This window comes from Garra rufa, chromosome 11, assembly GCF_049309525.1.
Source record: "Garra rufa chromosome 11, GarRuf1.0, whole genome shotgun sequence".
In the NCBI taxonomy this organism is placed as follows: domain Eukaryota; kingdom Metazoa; phylum Chordata; class Actinopteri; order Cypriniformes; family Cyprinidae; genus Garra; species Garra rufa.
In genome coordinates, this window is record NC_133371.1 from 37721574 (window position 1) to 37744230 (window position 22657).

At 35.9% G+C, this 22657-nt stretch overlaps 1 protein-coding gene across 1 annotated transcript in view; it reads left to right on the plus strand.

The window, feature by feature from the left end:
- The window catches only part of tspan9a (tetraspanin 9a), a 102275-nt gene that overhangs the window by 37696 nt on the left and 41922 nt on the right, over nt 1-22657 (plus strand). The window lies entirely within an intron of this gene.

Sequence of the window (22657 nt, forward strand, 5' to 3'; positions counted from 1 at the left end):
TTTCTGTTCAGTCATTGTTCTTTAGTTCTTCAGTTTAATGTCAGTCCATTCTCTCTCAGGCCCTCTCAGGCCTGACACCTTGCAATCCATTTGCTATTCTGGCTTAAACACTTCAACTATATTGACCATGTAACTTCAGAACTTTGTAGTTTAACATCCTTCATTCTGACAAAAGTGTCCAGCATATGTCACAGCAAATGACATCAAACACCCAAAATTAGTGGGCATCTCTGGAAAAAGCCCTCTGTAGAGTGGAAGTGTTGGTTGAAGGGTTTCACAGCACTCAATGTTAAATGCTTGTCTGGAGAAGACCATTGAGACACGTTCTCCACATCTTGAGCTAAATTAAGACAAGTGCCTCAGCATGTTCCACTTAAGTCACTCTGAAATACTTAATCACTCGTAAATAAAAGCCTAACCAGACTGCTAATATTACAACTCAACCTTTTACTCAGTCCTCAAACCTCAGAACTTTCTTTTCTTCTTTCTTATTAATCTAGTTTTTCAATAACAATTTTCTTCAATTTTGTATCAGTTGCAAGAGTTTCACAAGGTTTTCCATCAGGAGGCATGGCACAAGGTGATTGCTTTCTACTATAATCATACAGTGATTGGATTTTGGTGCATTATGAGAAGTGTTAGCCATAAAGAACTGTCAATTTAAGTGGACTCTGGGGCTTTAGTGTCTTGTTAGAGAAAGGTGATTATAATATTGTGTTATTTTTACCCTTGCTACTCCTGTGTCACCTCAGCTCATTTGCACAGACTTTCACCTGATTGGTTAGATGCACTAACAATAAATTGTTTAAAAATACACACAAATGTCCAGTTAATAATTGGTCGAATAATAGTTTTAAGAATAATAGTTTTATCAGTCAAACATGTTTTTTATTGTTTTTTAAAAAAGTCTCTTCCGCTCAGCAAGTCTGCATTTGTTTGATCTAAAGTACAGCAAAAACGGTAAAATTTTGAAATATTTTTACAATGTAAAATAACTGTTTTCTAATTCAATAAATTTCCGAGTGTAATTTATTCTTGTGATTTCAAAGCTACATTTTTAGCATCATTACTTCAGACATTATTCTAATATTCTCATTTGCTGCTCAAGAAACATTATTATTATTATTATTATTATTATTATTATTATTATTATTATGTTAAAAACAGTTAAGTAGAATTTTTTGATGAATAGAAAGCATTTATCTAAAATAGAAATCTTTTATAACATTATACATTTCTTTATCACCACTTTTGTTCAATTTAAAGCATCCTTGCTAATTAAAAGTATAAAGTTTGTTCTCAGAAAAAAATGAAATAAAATAAATAAATATATATATATACATACATACATACATACATACATACATACATACATACATACATACTTTTGAATAGTATAGTGTTTAATGTTGCAAAAGCTTTTTATTTCACATAAATGCTGATCTTTGGATCTTTCTGTTTATCAAACAATCCTGAAAAAGTAGTTAAAGTAGTAAAAATGAGTAGTAAAAATATTAAACAATTTTACAGTTTTTTTCCTGTGTTTTGGATCAAATAAATAAAATAAAAAGCAGAAGAGACTTAAAAAAAAAAAAAAAAACATTAAAAATCTTACTGTTCGAAAACTTTTGACTGGTAGTGTGTCTATTTTGCAATGTTGATTTCATTTATTTCAATATTTTATTATACTTTTCAGGGCTTGACATTAAGCTTTGACATGTGCTTGTCCTTCGGACAAGTAAATCAGACATTCACTTGTCCGAGTAAAAAATGTACTTGTCCGAGACAAAAAAGAGCATTTTTTTGCCGTAAATTAATCTATTCTGAAGCAATAGTCTCATCACTGCTCTATAAGGTCTTTCTTTAATCAGAATATTTGTGATATTTGCCTTTAATTGATTTCTAGGACACTTTTTAACTTTATTTTCCTAACCTTACTAAATGTGTCGTCATTTACATTAAATTCTGAAATTTTATCAATGCATTCAATTAGAATAACTAGACTCTGTATGGTTACCATTCAGATTAAATCAGTATCAACAAACTCCATCTTTCCACTGCCTAGGAAAACCCCAGCCCGCATCGAAAATGCTATTTAAATGCATTTACTTAGACTGTTTGATGAAGATAAGAGGTTCCAAAAATGCATTTACACAGTAAAATTGCAAATACATAATGTTATAAGATTAATGTTGTATTTTTTTAACATATAAAGTCACCGTTTACACTAAGTAATACAATCAGAATCATTCTCACCAAAGTTTCGCTGCTACGCTAGTTATTGTTTGTTATTGATGTTTTAATCAGGTTACTTGTCCGGTCGGACAAGTAAAATTCTCCTTCACTTGCCCATTCACAAAATCCACTTGTCCCGGACAAGCGGACAAGCGTTAATGTCGAGCCCTGCTTTTGAACTTTTTTTTAGTTAACTTTGAAGCACAGGAACGGATTGCTGCTGTTCCGTCGTGGATTTAATCCTGGCGTCCTGGCACAGTCAAGACAGGCACTGGTGGCCATGTGTGGACACTGATCCTCTCTCTGGGCAGTGGGCACCACATCAGACTTTATGTAATTGCCAATGTTTAGCCAACATCGCTTTTGCCGGATTATACATGCCATGCATGCTATGCTGGACCAAGCCATGAGTTTAGCGCCAAGCTGCTCTGCAAGCAACAGCTTCTTGTTGGCCCAGTGGACTGCTACTTAACCTTTGAAAGAAGATAAAGCGAATATTCAGATGAAGAGGGTTGAGATCACCTGATGAGGAGTCTGCTGAGGAGTTCTTTATTCAATTAATAACCTTCCTCTACTCATCACTTGAATTATTATTAGTTGATTCTCTCCAAAAGCATGCTTTGAGCATTAAGCTGAAAAATGTTGTTTGTATTTGTTAACAGCTTTTATGACAGTTAATCAAGCTTTTGCTTGGCTTAGCATTTCAGGTCTTTGCCTTTAAATGGCGCAGCTCCCATTATGCATTGCACGAGCGAGACTAGGTGAGATCTCTTCTCTAAACATCATTTATTCATGGGACATGGTGCCTTTTGAACATGTGAAAACGCCCTGGGAGCTTGTGTGCATAAGCATATCTCTCTAATGAATGCATGACTTCTTCGGATGTGATTTTTGCTGAAGAGGGTAGCAGTTTGACAGGGAATAAAAATGTTATCACACTATGACTGGTGAAGAAAAAAAAAACCTACCCTGCTTTGGGAAATTCAGAAACATCATCTTGACTGATTTGATTTGTTCTTGACTCAGGGTGCTGTTGTTAACCACTTTGTAGATTTTGATGCAAGGTATGTACATTTTGTAGCCCTACGGGAATGTTACATAGGCAGTAAACTCCACTAGCCGGACTAATCGCCTCACCGGCTACGTTAAACACGAGTGTCAGAAATCCTCCTGAAGTAGCTGCAGCTAGATTAGAACACTCATCCCACATGGACACGTCTGCCTGACAGGTGCGACAGTATAGATTTGGCCAAGCATTATTGAAGACCATATCTCTCTCTGTCTCTCTCTCAGTCACACACTGACATTAAGGAGTGCGTAAACACTGAGAACGAACATAAAATGTTTTTTTTTTTTTTTAACCCAGATAGACACTGTGAATCCAGAACCATCAGGGAATTAAAGTCTGTCTTTTGTCAACTGCTTCCCCCAGGGCTTGCCATTTTTTGCCTAAACTTAGGTTTTTCTGTGGGTGAGCTGTTTTTCTGTTTTTCTGCAGTTTATGTTTTTGTTATTGCTAGTCCGAAATTGAGCCCACAGTGGAAACGAGTTAATGAAAATGTTCATTAGATTCATTTAACTGGAACCCTATCGATCTTTGAATGCTCTCAGGATGAAAATGAAAAGAGGGGGGAATAAACTGCAATCAAATGCAGGCTAACAGAGTGGATTTAGTCATAATTTCCTACCTGAAAATCACATACAACAAAGTGAAGTGGAAATTCTGAGTGCTAATATTTCACTCAAACCCCAGGATGTATTTTCCTGTTCTTAATTACTGCTTAATTCTTCATACTGTGAATGGATTTTCACATTCCCCTTGCACAGATTCAAAGCGGATATATTCAGGTGTTTGTCAAATCCCTAGAAAGACACAGTTTGACTAGACAAAAGAATTTTATTCTTTTTTATTATTATTATTTAATGCCAATGTAATGTAATGAATTTGAAGGTTCCTAATGTATAAATAAATTGATTATTGGCCAACACAAGGAGTTCACTTTTAAAAGTCATATTTTAAGATCAGTGCATATGAATTCTTTCAAATTTGATGCATCAAAGAGAAAAATATAATGCATTTTTTAATCACACTTTATTAACAATCATTGGTCACATATTTGCTCCAGTCTTGGTGTTACGTACTATTTATTAATGCATTTTAGCAGTAGTTTACACTACTAGTCAAAAGTTTTGGACAGTAAGATTTTTAATGTTGTTGTTTGTTTGTTTGTTTTAATAGAAATCTCATCAAGCATGCATTCATTTGATCCAAAGTACAACAAAAACAGTAAAATTGTGAAATATGTTTACTATTTAAAATAACTGTTTTCTATTTGAATATAAAGTGTAATTTTGTCCTGTGATTTTAAAGCTGAATTTTTAGCATTACTCCAGTCTAATATTCTGATTTGCTGCTCAAAGACCATTTATTATTGTTTTTATGTTGAAAACAGCTGAGTAGATTTTTTAGGTTTCTTTGATGAATAGAAATATCAGAAGAACAGCATTTATCTGAAATATAAATCTTTTGTAACATTATAAATGTCTTTATCATCACTTTTGATCAATTTAAAGCATTTAAAGCTAAATAAAACTGTCAATTTCTATAATTTCTTTCCCAGAAAAATGAATAAATAAATAAATTATCCAAGCTTTTGAATGGTATTGTGTATAACGTTACAAAAGCTTTTTATTTCAGATCAATTCTGATCTTTGGATCTTTCTATACATCAAATAATCCTGAAAACAAAATTATTCAACCGTTTTAAATATTGAAAATAATAATAATAATACAGCACTACACAATTTTTCTACAAGTTTGATTGCAACACATAATCATTACTATTAGTGTTCATCATCTGTTTGATTACACCATTACTGATTTTAACATTTATACCATATGTGCATCGACTTGACTAGTCACCACTAATAAGCTACTAAATATATCGTAGTAGCTTACATTTTGTACAGCTGCTTTGCAACGATTTGTATTGTGAAAAGTGCTATACAAATAAACTTGAATTGAATTGAATTATTAAATGTTTCTTGAACAGCAAATCAGCATATTAAAATGATTTCTAAAGGATCATGTGACACTGAAGACTGGAGTAATGGTGCTAAAAATTTAGCTTGGATCACATGAATAAATTACAATTTAAAATATATTCAAATAGAAAGCTGATATTTTAAATAGTAAACATATTTCACAATATAACTGCTCTTGCTGTATTTTGGAACAAATAAATGTAGGCTTGGTAACTAGAAGAGACGACTTTAAAAACATTTTAAAAATTACTGTTCAAAAACTTTTGACTGATAGTGTAGTTTCTCATACAACCTACTGTAAGTACTAACCTTGGTTCCACAGAGTTTTATTTTGAATTAACAGTGGCTTTTGTTGGCTACAGATAAAATACTTTGGCCTCCAAAATTGAGAACTGTTTCCCGTGCCTGAGGCTTTATTGTTTAGCCCATAAAGTGAGCCCTTTTCGACCCCCTGTCAGAGCTGAGGTCTAAATTTAACTCCCATCAGCTGAGAGTCTGGCTGGACTTCAGATGACCTAACAGTGTGATTTGGGTTAGAGAGGCCGCATGGCTTTACAGTCAAAGATACGGTCACCAAGACCTTCCCTGTCAAATAGCTGGGGCTTCTGATTCTGCTGAAACGGCTGTTCATCCCTTCCATTTTTACAGGACAACTAGCTTACAAACTCTGTCACTGTCCTGTAGAGATAAATTCCTGCTGCTGTCCTTAAACAGTGATTGAAGTGCTTACAAAAACAAGCTCTCTCAGCAGAATTGTTCAAGGAAAAGTTAGATTGTGATAGAGTGCTTTTGGTGTCTCAGGCAGCGTTTTACAGTAAAAAAAAGCACTAGCCTCACTTAAAATGGAGGAAAAAGAGACAGTGGTTTGTCATGTCATGTTTCTCACCATGTGATGTTCTTCAAATTGTTGACCCAGCTGAGAGAGAAGCAAGGCCATAGAAGGCAGGCCTAGCCAGCTGTACACATCCAGGAATTTTCCCAGGAGGCCCAGTGAGAGGAAGCACAGGTGACTGGCCCCTAACCTTCGACACATGAACCTGTCATGGATATGACCTCAGCTGACCCTGCTTTTCATGCAGCCCATGCCAAACGTGGCTTACATCATCTTAGCACCAATTAGTTCCGGTCCGAAGGGAGGAAGCTTTTCTGTTATATGGCTTGTGGTAGAAATGCTGATATGGTGACGAGGTCGATTTGTGACTGACAAGCGCCAAATGTAACACGTTGACGGTGCACATCAGAGCACAGCTGCATTGTGTTGTGTAACTGCTATTTCTCAGATTTTTAATTACCATGGAAAAATGCAATATTGTTTTATTATTATTATTATTATTATTATTATTATTGTATAAGTTCAGAAAAAAAATGTCTTTAGAAATCATTCTGATATGCTGATTTATTGTTAATGTTGGAAACCGCTAAAGTTGTGCTGCTTAATATTTTTATGGAACCTGTGATACTTTTTTCAGGATTCTTTGAATAAAAAGTTCAAAAGAACAGCATTTATTCACAGTGAAATTATTTTCTAACAATATAAGCCTGTATCACTTTTTAGCAATGTAACACATCCTTGCCGAATAAAAGTATTAATTCTTTCAAAGAAAGAGAGAAAGAAAGAAAAAAGTTACTGACCCCAAACTTTAAAGTGTGTATTGTTAGAAAATATTTCTATTGTAAGTAAATGCTGTTTTTTAATGTTTTATTCATCAAATAATTCTGAAAAAAAGTATCACGTTTCCAACATTGATAATAAATCAGCATATTAGTATGATTTCTGAAGGATCATTGGAGAATGAAGACTGGAGTAATGGTGCTAAAAATTCAGCTTTGCTTCACAGGAATAAATTCTATTTTAAACAATATTACAATTAAAAAAAACACTATTTTAAATTGCAATAATATATATAATGTATTTATATCAATGTATTTTTTTTTATGATTGATTAATTTTTCCCTACAGTTTACAGTACAATTTATATTTAAATATAACATATTATATATTATGCAAATAAAATTCTGAACTTTTTAACTGATGGCTGGGCAAATTATAAATAAAATATTTTAAATATAAAATATACTAAAATTACACATTTTAATAATGTAATATAGATAAATATTATATATTATGCAAATATGATTCAGAACTTTTTAACCGATGACTGGGCAAATGATTGTTTCTTAAAGTTTTCATAGTTTATCCTCCCCCTGTTTTCAGAGTCTTGAATGCACATTGTCAGCACAGTTGTCAGTTCAGTTATTCTGCAGCAGGCAAAGAACTCTGAGCTTTTTTTAGATCCCGTCTAAAGGGATGTATTTTGATTATGACAGCTATTCATTACAAAAGCCTTGATTCTGAAATATGGAGAATCAGAAAAAAGTTCTAAAATGGAATTTGCTGCATGCAAAAGATATAAACCACAGTTGCCTTTTTTAGTCATTTTAGATTAGTCAGATTCAGTCACAGCCATATGTTGGATTAAATCAGCATTCTGGCATAAGGGTTTCAGTGGGGCTCTTTGTAATCAATGTGACCTCTGAAGATTCTTCTCCCTGTCACACAAATTTCCCTTTCCAGGAAGTAGGTTAGCAGGGACTTGAGTTTCTATGTGCGAAAAGCCCATTGAAGGATGTCCGGCGCCAACAACCATGTGCTCGCGCAAGCTCCGGAGGCCTTTGAAGATTAGAGTGCCGACAGAGGTACGTCGGGTCAGGGTTGCTTGTGTCCGCGCATTAGATTCACTTCACGTGGGACTTCTAGTTACTGTGCGGTACCGTGGCTGCTTCTCACACAGCCTGCTGAGATGGAAAGACATGCTGGCCGCATCAGAATAGATCAGTGGTATCAGACGGATATGGAATAGAGGCCAGTCATTCCAGACTCTCTGCTACCTACAGCCAATTACCACCCTGTGGGCCTCTGCTAGTCACACCAAGGTTGTTTGAATGAGGAAGTATTTTCCGTCCTGAATTTCAAACCCATTCACAGGCCTGAAGAAGCTAGAAATCAGGTCAGAGCTGTTTGATTTTTGCACTTCCAGAGCAGACTGAAATATTGGCAGCTCTGAAGGCTTTGATTATTAATCCACACCCACACACACACACACACACACACACACACACCTTTTCCTGTTGGTATGTGATGAATATTAATTTCCGTCCTATACTGCGGTCTTATCTGGCTGTCCTGATATGAGTCTATCTGTACTCTCTGCTTCACGTCTAGCCTATAGTCATATGCCAGCTTATCTGCCACAGTCTCGGTAAACAAAGTTACGAACCGCCTTTCTCTAAAAGTCACCCAAATTGCATAATTAACCCTCTTCTGGATAGAAAACCCTGAAGTTATGGTCCTTTCATTTTTGTTTGCCTTCCCAGAAATGTTAATTAGCCAGACTGACTCTTAGAAGCTGTCAGAATGTCTTACATATTTGATGATGAATACGTTTGGTAAAAAATGCCTGTGCTTGGCTCAAAGCATCTGCAAATATCAGTTCAAATGTTATTTCAGTTTAAGTATTGTTAGTGACATAAATAAATGCAAATACACTGGTCACAGTATATCAACTGTGAACAATGCTGTAAAACCTATTTTTGACAGCAAATGTCACTCCTACTTTCACAGGGAGGTGGGAGATATTGAACCAAATATGTGACTCTGGACCACAAAACCAGCCATAAGGGTCATACGTTTTTAAAACTGAGATTTATATATCATCTGAAAGCTTTCCATTGTTGTATGCTTTGTTAGGATAGGGCAATATTTGGCTGAGATACAACTATTTGAAAATCTGGAATCTGAGAGTGCAAAAAAAATCTAAATATTGAGAAAATCACCTTTAAAGTTGTCCAAACGAAGTTCTTAGCAATGCATATTAATAATCAAAACTGAAGTTTTAAAACATTTAAGGTAGGAAATTTACAAAATGTCTCAATGGAACATGATCTTTACTTAATATCCTAATGATTTTTGGCATAAAAGGAAAATGTATCATTTTGACCCATGAATGTATTGTTGGCTATTGCTACAAATATACCCCTGCTATTTATGACTGGTTTTCTGGGCCATATATTTAATTAATTATAATAGATTTGTATATATAGCACACTGTATATGCATAATTGTTGCAGTTATTGCAGTTATTACCAAGTGTTCTTTATGAATCAGGGTCATTTAAGTGAACAGTTCAGTGACTAATAAAGTAATTTATTCAGGATTCAGTCAGGATTTTTAAAGTAATAATTTAAAGGAGTCCTATTATGTCCCTTTTTACAATATCTAATATACATATCTAATATAAAGTCTTAGGTGTCTCCAGAATGTGTCTGTGAAAATTTAGATCAAAATACCCCACAGATCATTTATTATATCATTTTAAAAATGCCTATTTTGAGTGAAAGCAGAAACACAACTTTTTTGAGGATGTCTCTTTAAATGCAAATGAGCTACTGCTTCCCACCCCCTTTTCCAGAATAGTGCTGTGTCTTTACAGCATGTACCTCAGATATTCTGCCAAAAACATCTGTTTGGTTTGGATTATTATGTCTATCGCACTAAAATCATGCGTTTTTAAGCAATATCGGTCTAAACTTCCGATATAAGGTCTAAATTTAACTCCCATCAGCTGAGAGTCTGGCTGGACTTCAGATGACCTAACAGTGCGACACATATGAAGCATGTACACAGAAAGTGTCTGTCACATGGCGTGTGAGTACTAAACTAAGTTCTCTTTCATGTCTTATTGTGCTTAAACTGTCAAACACACGCACATTTTGTTAAAAACACACGAGTTACAAAACAGTCGGGCTTTTTTAGTGAAATCTAAGCATCTTGTTTTTTCACAAACTGGCAGAGAAAGGCCAAAAAAAAGATATTACTGTGTTGTTCTTTTTCATGTTTTCTTGGTTGGTGGATGCACCGGGGACACGATTATAACATGAAAAAGGTCAGATTTGATGATATGTCAGCTTTAAGTGAATAATTTAAATGACACATTCATAAAGATCTTGTCACCACCTACTGGCATAACAATATATCACTTTTTTATGATATTATATTATCTCTTTTTGCCTATTTGGATATTCCAGTGCAAAATATAAAAATATTAAATATTTTACAGCTTAGTGACATGGCTTAAATATATTCTTTTTTTTATTTGAAACTACTTTTGAATCACAAATGTCTTGAATCATTGCAAAATAATTGCATCATTGCAAACACAGCCTCACATTATTCAGCACGTCAGTTCCAGTGATTTATGTTTAAAGTGGTTGTAAAATAGTCAATATAAGCTGTCCTTACTTGGTATATTGAAAATAGGTTCATGTTTCATCAGAGGGATTTGCATAATTTATTGTTCATATGGGACCACCGACAGGCATGCCATTTGCCAGTGGTCTAATCCTTGGCGAACACCCATCAACAGCTATGGTATGAGGGTCAGTCTTTACATGATGCCACAATGCCAAGTTGAATTAATCTCTCACGTTGCCTCTTTGAGACAAAATCTCTGCAATGCTGCTGTGTAGTAGAGCTTGATACCTCTAAAATCGTCTTAGGATGGAGTCTTCAGGCAATTGCAGGTTTGCTGTACTCTGGTATACTGTATTAAATGTCTCTTCGCTATTACTGATCACAGGGGTTTGTCGAGTCTGTTAATGCACGCAGTGTTACAGCTAGATGACCGCTTGTTTATTTAGCGTTTAACAATTTCATTGCGATTCACAAGCTTGGCTGATAAAATGTTCATGCAGGTGACCTTGAAGCAGACGGGACGTCAACAGATATCAAATGAAGCTGTAGATATGGCATATTTTAAAATGCTGCTATTCTATCCAGCGAATATAATGAGTATTGATTAATTCTGGACCAGTCAAACGGGAGAACAGGAAACTCATAAATTACTCCAAACTCCCTGCCCCTGACCCTCATGTTAACCTCGCCGCAATAAAACGAAACTGTATTGTTGCAACAAAGCAATCAAAACCTTACGTTGTTGCATGCCTGAGGTTGACGTTATCGACTTGACCAGAAAACCGCAGTGAGACATGCACATGGCTCCTCTATTTATGACCAATTTCTCACACCCCCGCCCCTGTGATCTGTATCTGTGAGATATGACCTAGAGGCCCACGAGTGGGTGTTTGATAGCCACTTCATCATTGTCCCCTTATGTGACTTCACAGTGGAGGTCACCCTCCATATCACATTACTGCATGGGCTTCAGCATGGACATAACTGCCAGGGCAGACACGCATGAGCTCATTCGGTTTTCTACCTCTTCTTCTCTGATGGTCCTATTATGGTTCATGAATAGGCTCTATGATTCATACAATACCTCCGCTTTATGAAAGCCATCCAGATACGGAGGAGTCTCTGAGGCGTGAGCGTTGAGTGACAGTTATTCATCATGATAGACAGGCCTTGTATTTTCACCAGAGTGCCGGAGTGATTAGCATGTTACCAGTAAACTGTTGGGGATGTGTCTTGAGAAGGTGCATAAAATAGAAGAGGGATTTTGTGTGCTGTTAATTCCAGCTTCTTTTCAGGTCAAAGGTGAGCTATGTGTGTCTGCTGATGGCAAGAGAACAGACGGGCACACGAATTGACTCTCAGGCCAGGTCTAATGGGAAAACTGTATGCTGAGGCAAATATCTTCAAACACTCGCATGCATGCACATGTAGAATATATCCTTTTGCTTATCCAAGCTAGGCCTTGTGGGAATTAATATAGAGTTCAGCCTGAAATAGAGAGCGGGATGCTTGCAGAAATTCAGGTTAAATATTTGGATGCAGGATTCGCTCAAGGACTTCCTGTTTCTTCTTATCACACTGAGTGGTAGGGGATGTTCTTGAGATAAAATCAAAACATTAAAAACTTTATCTTTCCACTTGATGGCAAAGTTATTTTCCTAAAGAGGTTTTTCGCTAAAGCTTGTGTTTGTCCTTAAAGGATGAAAGTGTGCTTTCGGGGGGAGGTTTGCGTTCTTAGGACCTTGAGGCTGGTTTTCATGGGGAAAGTCTGCCTGTGGAGTTCAGATTGTTGCTGTCTCAGCATGCTAAGCATTCCCTTAGAACCTGCGGCGGCATTAGTGCCTCATGCATACAGATGGAGGCGCCTTCGCTTGGCCTGTTTATGTTCAAAACTGATTACCTGTAAACTAAAACTACTTTTGTGTTCACATAGGGTAAGTAATGATCGTTGACTTTGTATGTTTGCGTTGGTGCACCATAACACATATGCTTATGTGTTTCATAGCCACAGGCAATTCTCTTCTTGTGTTTTGCAAATTGTTTGCAACATTATAAATGTCTTTACTTTACGTCCCTGCTGAATAGAAGTATAATTTCTTGAAAGGGAACCCAGGTATTAAAGGGTTAGTTCACCCAAAAATGAAAATTAGCCCATCATTAGCCCATTCTCCAGGCATCCTAGGTGTATATGACTTCATTCTTTCAGACAAATCCAATCGGAGTTAGGTTAAAAAATCCTGGCATTTCCAAGCTTTTGAATTGCATGGATGGGTGTTTCTCTTCATCAGTCCAAAACAAGTCCAATAAAGTGCATCCATCCATAATAAAAAGTGCCACACATGGCTCCGGAGGGTGATTAAAGTTAGTTTGCGCCAACTGCTCGTACACTGAAGCCCTTCCAGGTGGATGACGTAGGATGTCGGTGTTGCGCATGCGCCACTAAGTCTTGCACAAACCAGCGTTTGTTTACAGGAGCAAAGGAAGCAAAGTTTCCTTACTTTAGCGAAGGAAAACCAGTCTTCTCTTGGCTTATATTGAAATCCTCCAACATTTTTCTTTACAAGTCCTTGTTTTGTACATCTAATTCGTAACCAGTGCTGTGTTTACCTATCTCCACGGCGCGTTTGCGTTCGTCACTGCTTCCATGTACAAGCAGTTGGCGCAATCTAGATTAAAGTGATTATTACATTTTAAATATGGATATTTTTCTTACAAAAATGCATCGATTCGCTACAGGAGGCCTTTATACCCCCCCGGAGCCGTGTGAGGCACTTTTTTTTTATTATGTATGGATGCACTTTATTGGAATTGTTTTGGACTGATGAAGAGAAACACCCGCCCATGCAATTCTATGCAATTCAATTTTTGATATAACTCCGATTGGATTCGTCTGAAAGAAGGAAGTCATATTCACCTAGGATGTCAAAAGGGTGTGTAAATGATGGGCTAATTTTCATTTTTGGGTGAACTAACCCTAACACAAATGATGTCTCCTACTGAAATATTTAGTAGAAAACCCATGACAGATTTATGCTATTAAAAAAAGCCACATCATTCTATGCATATTTTTGACTAAGAGGGGCGCCATTATTTCAATGACATGAAATGGTTGCACAATGTGTGAGGTACTGGTGCTACCTGCTATATTTTTGAATCACAACTCGACTCTGAATACACTCTGAAAATAAAATACTAATAGAATGACCACAGCTACTAAAAGAGCTTTGGTGGCGATGGATATAAGTGTAGGCCTAAACTAAATTCCGTACCATCAATTTTCCCTACAAAGAGTGTAAACGTCCCTGGATATCGAGTGAAATCTGTGCTGAGAAACTCCTGCGGCATCATGACAAGTGTCAGAATTTTTACATCCTGCCAGGATGGCATCTAGCGTTTCTTGTCTCTGCTGTTTGTAAGCTCTTTCAGTAGCTGTGGTCTACTAAAAGCCTCAAAGGCATCAGGGTTGGAGAGTGGAGAGAACATAGACGCATGTCTTTAGGTAAGTTTACAGGCAACTTCCCATTCTTTTCTCCTCTTCTTATCATTAGGAAAGCAGCGAAGACTTACATCGCTTCTCTCATTGCCCTTCGACTAAAAATTACAACCAGAAGCCACACAATGTGGCATCGTATCTGTGGTTTGTTTTCTGAGTTGTGTTGTAAAAATAGCAAGAGGTAGTGCCAGTAGCTTACCAAGTGCAACCATTTCATGTCATCTAAATAGCGCTGCATAGTCCAAAATATGTATAAAATATGTATGTGTGGATTTTTTAAATGAGCTAAATCTTTTATGGGTTTATGTTATATTAAGCCATTTAAGTCTTATTGATATATATTATCAAATATCTTATTGAACATTGGTGAATAGTAATGTACATTTTAAGAAACAGATTCCAAATCTAGAACACTAGTTACAACTTCAGAAAAAAATGCTGCATACTTTATTCGTTTGACTGACTTAAATCCCTGTTTCCTGCTTAACACGACAAAAAGACGATGAAAAATAGACAGGGAGCAAGAGAGAGAAAAAGGTTTGTTGTATGCTGCACGCATGACAAATAGTGTCTGCCAGGACGACGTTCGCTTGGTGGCGTGTGCAATGCAGGAGAGAGACAATTAGTCTGAAAAACATGCTGTGTAATGTTGAAAACAAGCTGAAAAGCAGTCAACAGTGAAGCTGAGGCTTGTCACGTTGACGCTGGCAAGAATTCATTGTCGGTGTGCATCAGAACGAGTGAGCATGTGTCACTCATTTTTAGAGAATAATCTCTCTCACTTGCTCTCTGTGATGTTATAACTAGCAGCGGCAGATACGTTCTCCATTTAAAGACCTCGCTAAGAGTCCCGGTCGGTTCAGAATGCAAGGAAGTTGTCTACTTTCCGCCGTCATGCAAAGTGACTATTGATTATGCTGTATGTCTTTGATAGCGGATTTCCTCTCTGTACCAGGGAAAGAGAGATCATCCTTTAGCACTTAAGCGGATGTGCATATTTAACAGCTCTGGTCCTGCGGGGCTGTGTAATGCTATGATGTGCATTGCTCTGTTGTTGTTGTAGCTGCAGGGCCTATTGTGTTGCACGATAAAAGCCCATACATTTATTTACATCCTGTTGGTGTGCGTGTAAAGCATGCAAGACATACAAATCTTTGAATGATTCGTTGATTGTGGAACAGGGAAATCCTTCATGGACGTCGTGCTGCTGAGAGGATTAATAATAATAGCTGTTTTAACATTGATTCTGGATTGGATTTCAGCCACTTAGGCCTCAAGTATGTTTGTATTTCAAAACTGGAGTTGCATGAGTGTAGAGTACTCTCCAGATGAGTGTCAAGATGGAACTTGGGTGGGAAATTGAAGTACTTCAAATGAAAACGTGAGAGGAATATTTCATCACCTTCGTTGCGCTATAAAGCCAAGGTGAGCGACTCCGGCTCACCTCTCTACCACCTTCTGATGAAATTTCATCAGCACGTCGGCTTCAGACAGAGTTGACAGGTGCCAGTCTACGTCTGTGCGTCAACTTTTTCCAATATCAATTTATTTTCTCTGTGACCTGGTAGTTCAAACAATGTTTTTGAATTAAAAATGAACTTGGAAACCACCAATAGTTGCTTTTGGGGATCGGATCGCCAAGAGCTCTACGTCCTTCAAATGAATCAATGGGGAAAAGATTGTTTCCTGCTCATGGCTTTGTCAGTTGGACGAGCGAAATGCAAGAAAAAGAATAGAAAATATGCATTGACGGGCCAACTCCTCCAAATCCCAGCCCGTGTCTTACGTTTCCGTGGAGCTCAGGTCTACGTTTGCAGACAGCCAGATAACACACCTTTCTTGAGAGTGAGGTTGGCAGCAGGTCTCAGATTAGGAGATAGATGTGCACTTCGTGTTGAATAAAGGAAAGAATTCCAATAACAAGAGCTGTTCCACAAACACAACAGCCTCTGTCATGATATTTGTATAAAGGTTTAGGATTTTTGTTGCAGTTCCCAGTGAAAGATTGATTGTGGAATGGCGAACACATTATTGACCAATATCCTAACTGTTGCTACACTTAAACAATCATGATCTCACTGGTGAAATCAGTTGTTTAAGAAATAGTTTTATTCAAAAATGATAATCATTTACTCAACTTATTGTCATTTCAAAGCTGTATGATGTTTTGCAGGATAACTTGGCTTGACTGAAAAAAAAAACACCATTAAAGTCTTCTAAAGCCATATGATCCATTCTGATCCAGATGGAAATTTAAGTTGTACTATTCTAGTTTGTTTAGTGCATTTTGTTTACAGTAGTTTATTTATTCCCATCTGCTATCTCATTCCAGGCTTATTATAGTTTTGCATTTTTAATTTAGTTTTAGTTTCATTTTATTTGACTTTTAAATGTTTTCTAGTTTCAATATTTTTTTTTATTTTAGAGCTGCTACTAACTGGTAACATTTAAAAATGTTTGCAAGCATTCAATTTCTTGGCACATTCTAGTGTTATTGCTATTGTGTCTAGTGGAATTTAAAATTTTAATAAGGCAAGCTGTGAGCGTTTCAGGTTATATAATATACCATGTATCTGTAGCTAAGCTTGTATGTACACTAAGAGTCAAAAGATTTTGAACAGTAAGATTTTTAATGTTTTTTTTAATGAAGTCTCTTTTGCTCACCAAGCCTGCATTTAATCCAAAGTACAGCAAAAACATTACAGTTTTAACATGTCTTTACTTTTTAAAATAACAGTTTTCTATTTGAATATATTTTAAAATGTAATTTATTCCTGTGATTTCAAAGCTGATTTTTAGCATCATTATTCCAGTCACATGATCCTCAGAAATCATTCTAATATGCTGATTTTCTGCTCAAATAACATTTATTATGTTGAAACCAGTGGAGTATAATTTTTTTCAGGTTTTGCTTGAACAGCAAATCAGCATATTAGAATGACTTCTGAAGGATCATGATCATCTTCACTCTGAAGACTGGAGTAATGATGCTGAAAATTTAGCTTTGATCGCAGGAATAAATTACATTCTAAAATATATTCAAATAGAAAGCAGTTATTTTAAACAGTAAAAATTTCACAGTATTGCTGCTTTTGCTGTATTTTGGGTCAAATAAATGCAGGATTGGTGAGCAGAAGAGACTTCTTTAAAACACATCAAAAATCTTACTGTTCAAAAACTTGTAGTTTAGTTTCAGTTCTTAAAATTTATCCACCTCAAGACACATTGTGATGTCAATGAAGTCAAATGTCTTTGCCTTTCTTGTGTCTGCTCACCACATGTTCTCCTATTGTTGAAGATAGAAATGAGGGTGAGAAAATGATGACAAAGTTTTGAATAAGCTATTTCTTTCAGCCACAAATGTAGAGATTTGAGGTATTGTATAATAAGTTTCAATATTTCAGCTCTGCATCTGTGCTGGACTTGTCCTCTGTCATCTTTGGTCCTCTGAGCCCAATACTGCTCATGTTCTTGGTCTCTTTAGAACTAGATCCGATGCTCTTCAGTCCTGGCTCTGTTCCAACATGCCCTCTGGTTGCCCAGGCATGTGTCTCTTCTCCTGAGATGAGAGCGCTGCTTTTTTTAAGGCCGGACAAACTAGTGTTTGCTGTTTGTTTGCCCAGAGCAGCAACAGCTGTTTGTCTTGGGGAACGGCAAGCACTATAACTCTAGCACCATTTGGACTTTGGGTTTATTGCCCTATAGAGCCATTTTGATGGTGTGTTCAAAGCTTTTTAAAGTCTAGCACACATACAGACACCTGTGGTTCCAATATTTCTTTTATGAGACTATGAGGGGGTAATAAAGAGTACCCATTGGTTATTGGGGCATTTATGCATCAGTTTTTTAACCGTAAACACAAACTTTCTTTTTTAATCATCTCATTTACTGCTTCTCAGAGAATTGTATTCATAGTCGTGTGATGTACACTACCCTTCTAAAGTCCCCATGAAACAAAATTTAGTTTTTTGTTTTTGTATGAATATGTTAGCCTTAAGGTTATCTATAAGCTAGTGTGCTCGAAAACAAGTTCAGAAGATATAAACATTTAAAACTTTGTCTCTAACTTCTGCCAGTGTGAATCAAGGATTTTGATGACACCACCTGCACTTCAGCTTCTCATCAAACTTCCTGTCCAATCAAATGCTCTCTAGAATCCGAAGCGTCCCACCCCCTACACTATAAATAGCTGAAACAGGTCACTTGTTCACAAAATTAGTATTTTCTGTATGGTGAATGGCACATAGCACACTATATAGGGGATAGGGAATGATTCAGACATTTTGTCAGATGAACCGCCGCAGGACGCACACAGTCTTCTCAGATCCAGAGACACGAAATGCGCAAGCCGAGTCGCTTTAGTATCAATTTGATGAATTTAAAGGGGTGATCTAATAGACTGTGGCTTTCATAAAGGATTAGTTCACTTCCAGAACAAAAGTTACAGATAATGTACTTTGTACCCCCTTGTCATCCAAGATGTTCATGTCTTTCTTTCTTCAGTCGTACTGAGGAAAACATTTCAGGTTTCTCTCTTTATAGTGGACTTCTATGGTGCTCCTGAGTTTGAACTTCCAAAATGCAGTTTCAAAGGGCTCTAAATGATCCCAGCCGAGGAAGAAGGCTCTTATCTAACGGAACAATCGTTATTTTAGAAACAAATTGACAATTTATATACTTTTTAACCTCAAATGCTCATCCTGTCTCGTTTTCTTCTTCAACTTCAAAATTGTCCTACATCGATGCAGAAGTACAGACCCAGTGTTTACAAAGTGAACATACAAAGAAGATCCTTTACAAAAAAAGGTAAAACAATGATGTAGGATGATTTTGAAGTTGAAGAAGAAACGCATGCGCATTTGAGGTTAAAAAGTATATAAATTGTCAATTTGTTTAGAAAACAACCAATAATTTCGCTAGATAAGACCCTTCTTCCTTAGCTGGGTTGGTTTAGAGCCCTTTAATGCTGCATTTAAACTGCATTATGACTGAAGAAAGAAAGACATGACCATCTTAGATGACAAGGAGGTGAGTACATTATCTGTAAATTTTTGTTTTGGAAGTGAACTACTCTTATAAGTCTCTTATGCTCACCAAGGCTGCATTTATTGATCAAACATACAGTTAAAACAGCAATAACTTTACTATTTAAACCAGTTTTCTTTATGTAATGTATTAAAACATATTTAAATGGTAGTGTATAGCAGCGTTCAGTGGATGTGTATGTTCTCCTTTATCACACATTCTAGCTCTCATCTTCTAGATTCGTCTGCTCTATCCTAATTTTAATCCATAATTAAAGAGTCCTCGTAAGTATTCTGTTGAGCTGCCAGAAATCTGCGAAGCCGAGCGGCGCAAATTAGCCGACGGTATCTAATAGTTTTCCCCCCTCCTGCTCCAATTCCTGTTCCTCCTTATGCTCCGCTGTGAGAAAGTGAGCTGTGGTGGCAGGTGTCAGCTGAGAGAGCCGGCTGCTGATTGGCAGAGATGTTCAAATTGATTTTGAGCCTGTTTAATGCCAGATGTGAGATTCAAGATAAAAGTTGAAAGCACCAAACTTCTGCTTCACTGCATTTCTGTTATTTCTCACTTAAAATTCTGTGTCAGAAAAATGTCACAGTGCACGGTTTTTATGTTGACAATAGGCAATTCTTTTTCCTCATCATTACTTGTTTGTAAAAGTCGTATCCATGTCAATGATTACATACACAAAAGCTCTCAAACTGTTCAGCACAAAGCAATTTTCTGTCTTCGTGACATGTGATTTCTCTCAATTCCATCTATCCAAATGATATGAAACTTTAAACTGTAAGTATTCCTGTTTAATCTTTCTACGGCGCATCTGTCGGCTTTTAAGGCTCGCTACTTATTCTCTTCAGCAGTACATTTTTCCCACAGTTCTGCTGCATTATTCACCGTCAGGCTTCTCTTTGAGACACTGCCATGGCAGACTCGACTCTCTTCTTCACTGTGGGGGGGGGAAAGCTGTGCTTTGTGGAAACAACGGGGGGTTTAGTCAAAAGCAAAGACAATGTGAATTTGTCATGACTGTTTACAGCTGTTTTTTTATTAGTTTACTAAAACCACTCATGTAAGGAGCCAAGGAGACAGATCCAGTTGTCTAAGCTGAAAAGCAGAGAACTTTCTTTTTTTTTTTTTTTTACTTCATTTGACTGAGACGGCAGGATGTTTTGGTGCTCATTAATTCTCCAATAATTGCCGAAAGAAGCTGCAGGCGACCCTCTGAAGAGCAGCAATTTTGAGCCATCGTTCTTGGCTTTGTTATCAGTAGGTTCAGGTTGGTTTGGAGAGATTCAGTCCATTATTTTTAAATAGAAAGCTTCAAGTTGATCAATTTTGATTAACCTCCAGAGAGTTGAATCTTTTTGAAAGGTTTCAACTAGTTCTTAATTTAGATAACAGCAAATTGAGATATATTTTTATATTCTGAAAACTATTTATGTTTACATTTATGGATTTGGCACACAGTTTTATCTAAAGTGACTTACAATGCATTCAATCAAACCCATGACCTTAGCAATATAAAATACACTACCAGTCAAAAGATTTTTAATGCTTTCTCACTGAGCATGCATTTATTTGATTCAAAGTACAGCAAAAACAGTAAAATGTTGAAATATTTTTACTATTTAAAATAACTGTTTTTTATTTGAATATCTTTTAAAATGTAATTTATTCCTGTGATTTCAAAGCTGAATTTTTAGCATCATTACTCCAGTCACATGATCCTTCAGAAATCATTTTAATATTCTGATTTGCTGCTCAAACAACAGCTGAGTAGAATTTTTTTTTATTTTTAGCATTTATCTAAAACATAAAAATCTTTTGTCACGTTATAAATGTCTTTATCATCACTTTGCTCAATTTAACGCATCCTTCCTAAATAAAAGTATGAATTTCTATCATTTCTTTAAAAAAAAAAAAAGAGAAAATAAATTATACTGACTCCAAGCTTTTGAATGGTATAGTGTATAATGTTACAAAAGCTTTTTATTTCAGATGAATTCAAAACTTTTGATCTTTCTATTTATAAAGATTAATATTACTGTTTTAAATATTGATGATAATACTGCTGTTGTAAAAAATGTTTCTCGAACATCAAATCAGCGATATACATATAATATTTTTAGTGCTTTTTTGTATTTTGGATTAAATAAATGCAGGCTTGGTGAGCAGAAGAGACTTCTTTATAAAACATTATAAATCATACTGTTCAAAAACTTTTGACTGGTAGTGTATAACAAACTGAAAAGGAAAAAAAATTAAAAAAACATACATTTAATATTTATTTATGAACATTTTCTGAGAGCAATTTTTGTAGAAAGCTTTGCTATTATAGAAGATAAGCGGCAGATATGAGCGACTATTTAGACTTGGCTGCTTCGTAGTATCTATCTATCTCTAAAATGGATGCCACGAATGAAAGGCAAAGATCGATTGCTCTCTAAGGACGGTTTCATCAGATCATCTGCTCCATCTGATCTGCTCATGGTATCAAAGAGATGTCTTAATCTCCCAAATCTTTTAAATGAATATCATATCAAGTTAATTCAATATCTCTATCATCACTGGGACATTACAGGACTACATTCTGTACAAACAGTACTTACACCCTTTAATGTGATTTAAAACTGCATTACCTGATGCAGGGGACTCTCTATAGTCTGTTTGAGCAATAAAGGGCCAGCGGTCATTTGAGCAGGATGAGGCCGATCAGTAATGGGGTATCATTTCCCTCTTGGTACAGAGTGCATACCAGCCTTTATGTCTTCATTACAATAGACTGTTTTATTTTAGTGTAAAATCAATGACGGCTAACTGGCTTCTTAAAGAGAAGCCCACAACCCCTGGGGCGGTGCAACTCTGCGTTTTTCTCAATTTCTATCTGTTTCTCTATCTCACTCTGTTTATTTCTTTTTATCACCTTTGTATGAAGAAGGTTACAAATGCTGCACACTGGAGAATATAAGCACATTCTTTAAGTGATAGATTGCTATTCAGTATGAGCTTACCTTTAGGTCTGCAGTCTCTCTTGGTTTCTCTAATCTTAAACGGTAAAGCATTCATGGCCTCTTTCTGACCACCAGCTACTTCATTTTTAATACAGGTTAAGCTTTATCAAGAAAGCTGTGACTCATTTGTTGAACTGTCCTGCAGTGTGATAGCCTCCTATTTTAAACTACTATTTTTAAACTTTAATCGCGATTAATCAACTTGATGGCGCTAAATATAATAATAATGTTATATTATTATTATTATTATTATATGAATTTATAACATCTTTATCATTCATTAGTCACTTAAATGGTCCTGTGGTGTGGTAATATTTCATGTGATAATGACAAAATTGCTAATTATTTTATAATTATTATACGTGACATCATATCACATGAAATATTATCATACCACAAGACAATTTAAGCTAATGAAGGATAAAGATGTAAAAATTTAAATAGTTGTTGATTTAAAAAATAATACATTATTATTGAATTTAGTGCTGTCAAAATTAATTAATCGTGATTAAATGCATTCAGAATAAAAGTTTACATAGTATGTGTATATTTGTATATATAATATTATTTATTTATGTATATTACATATATTTCTTAAAA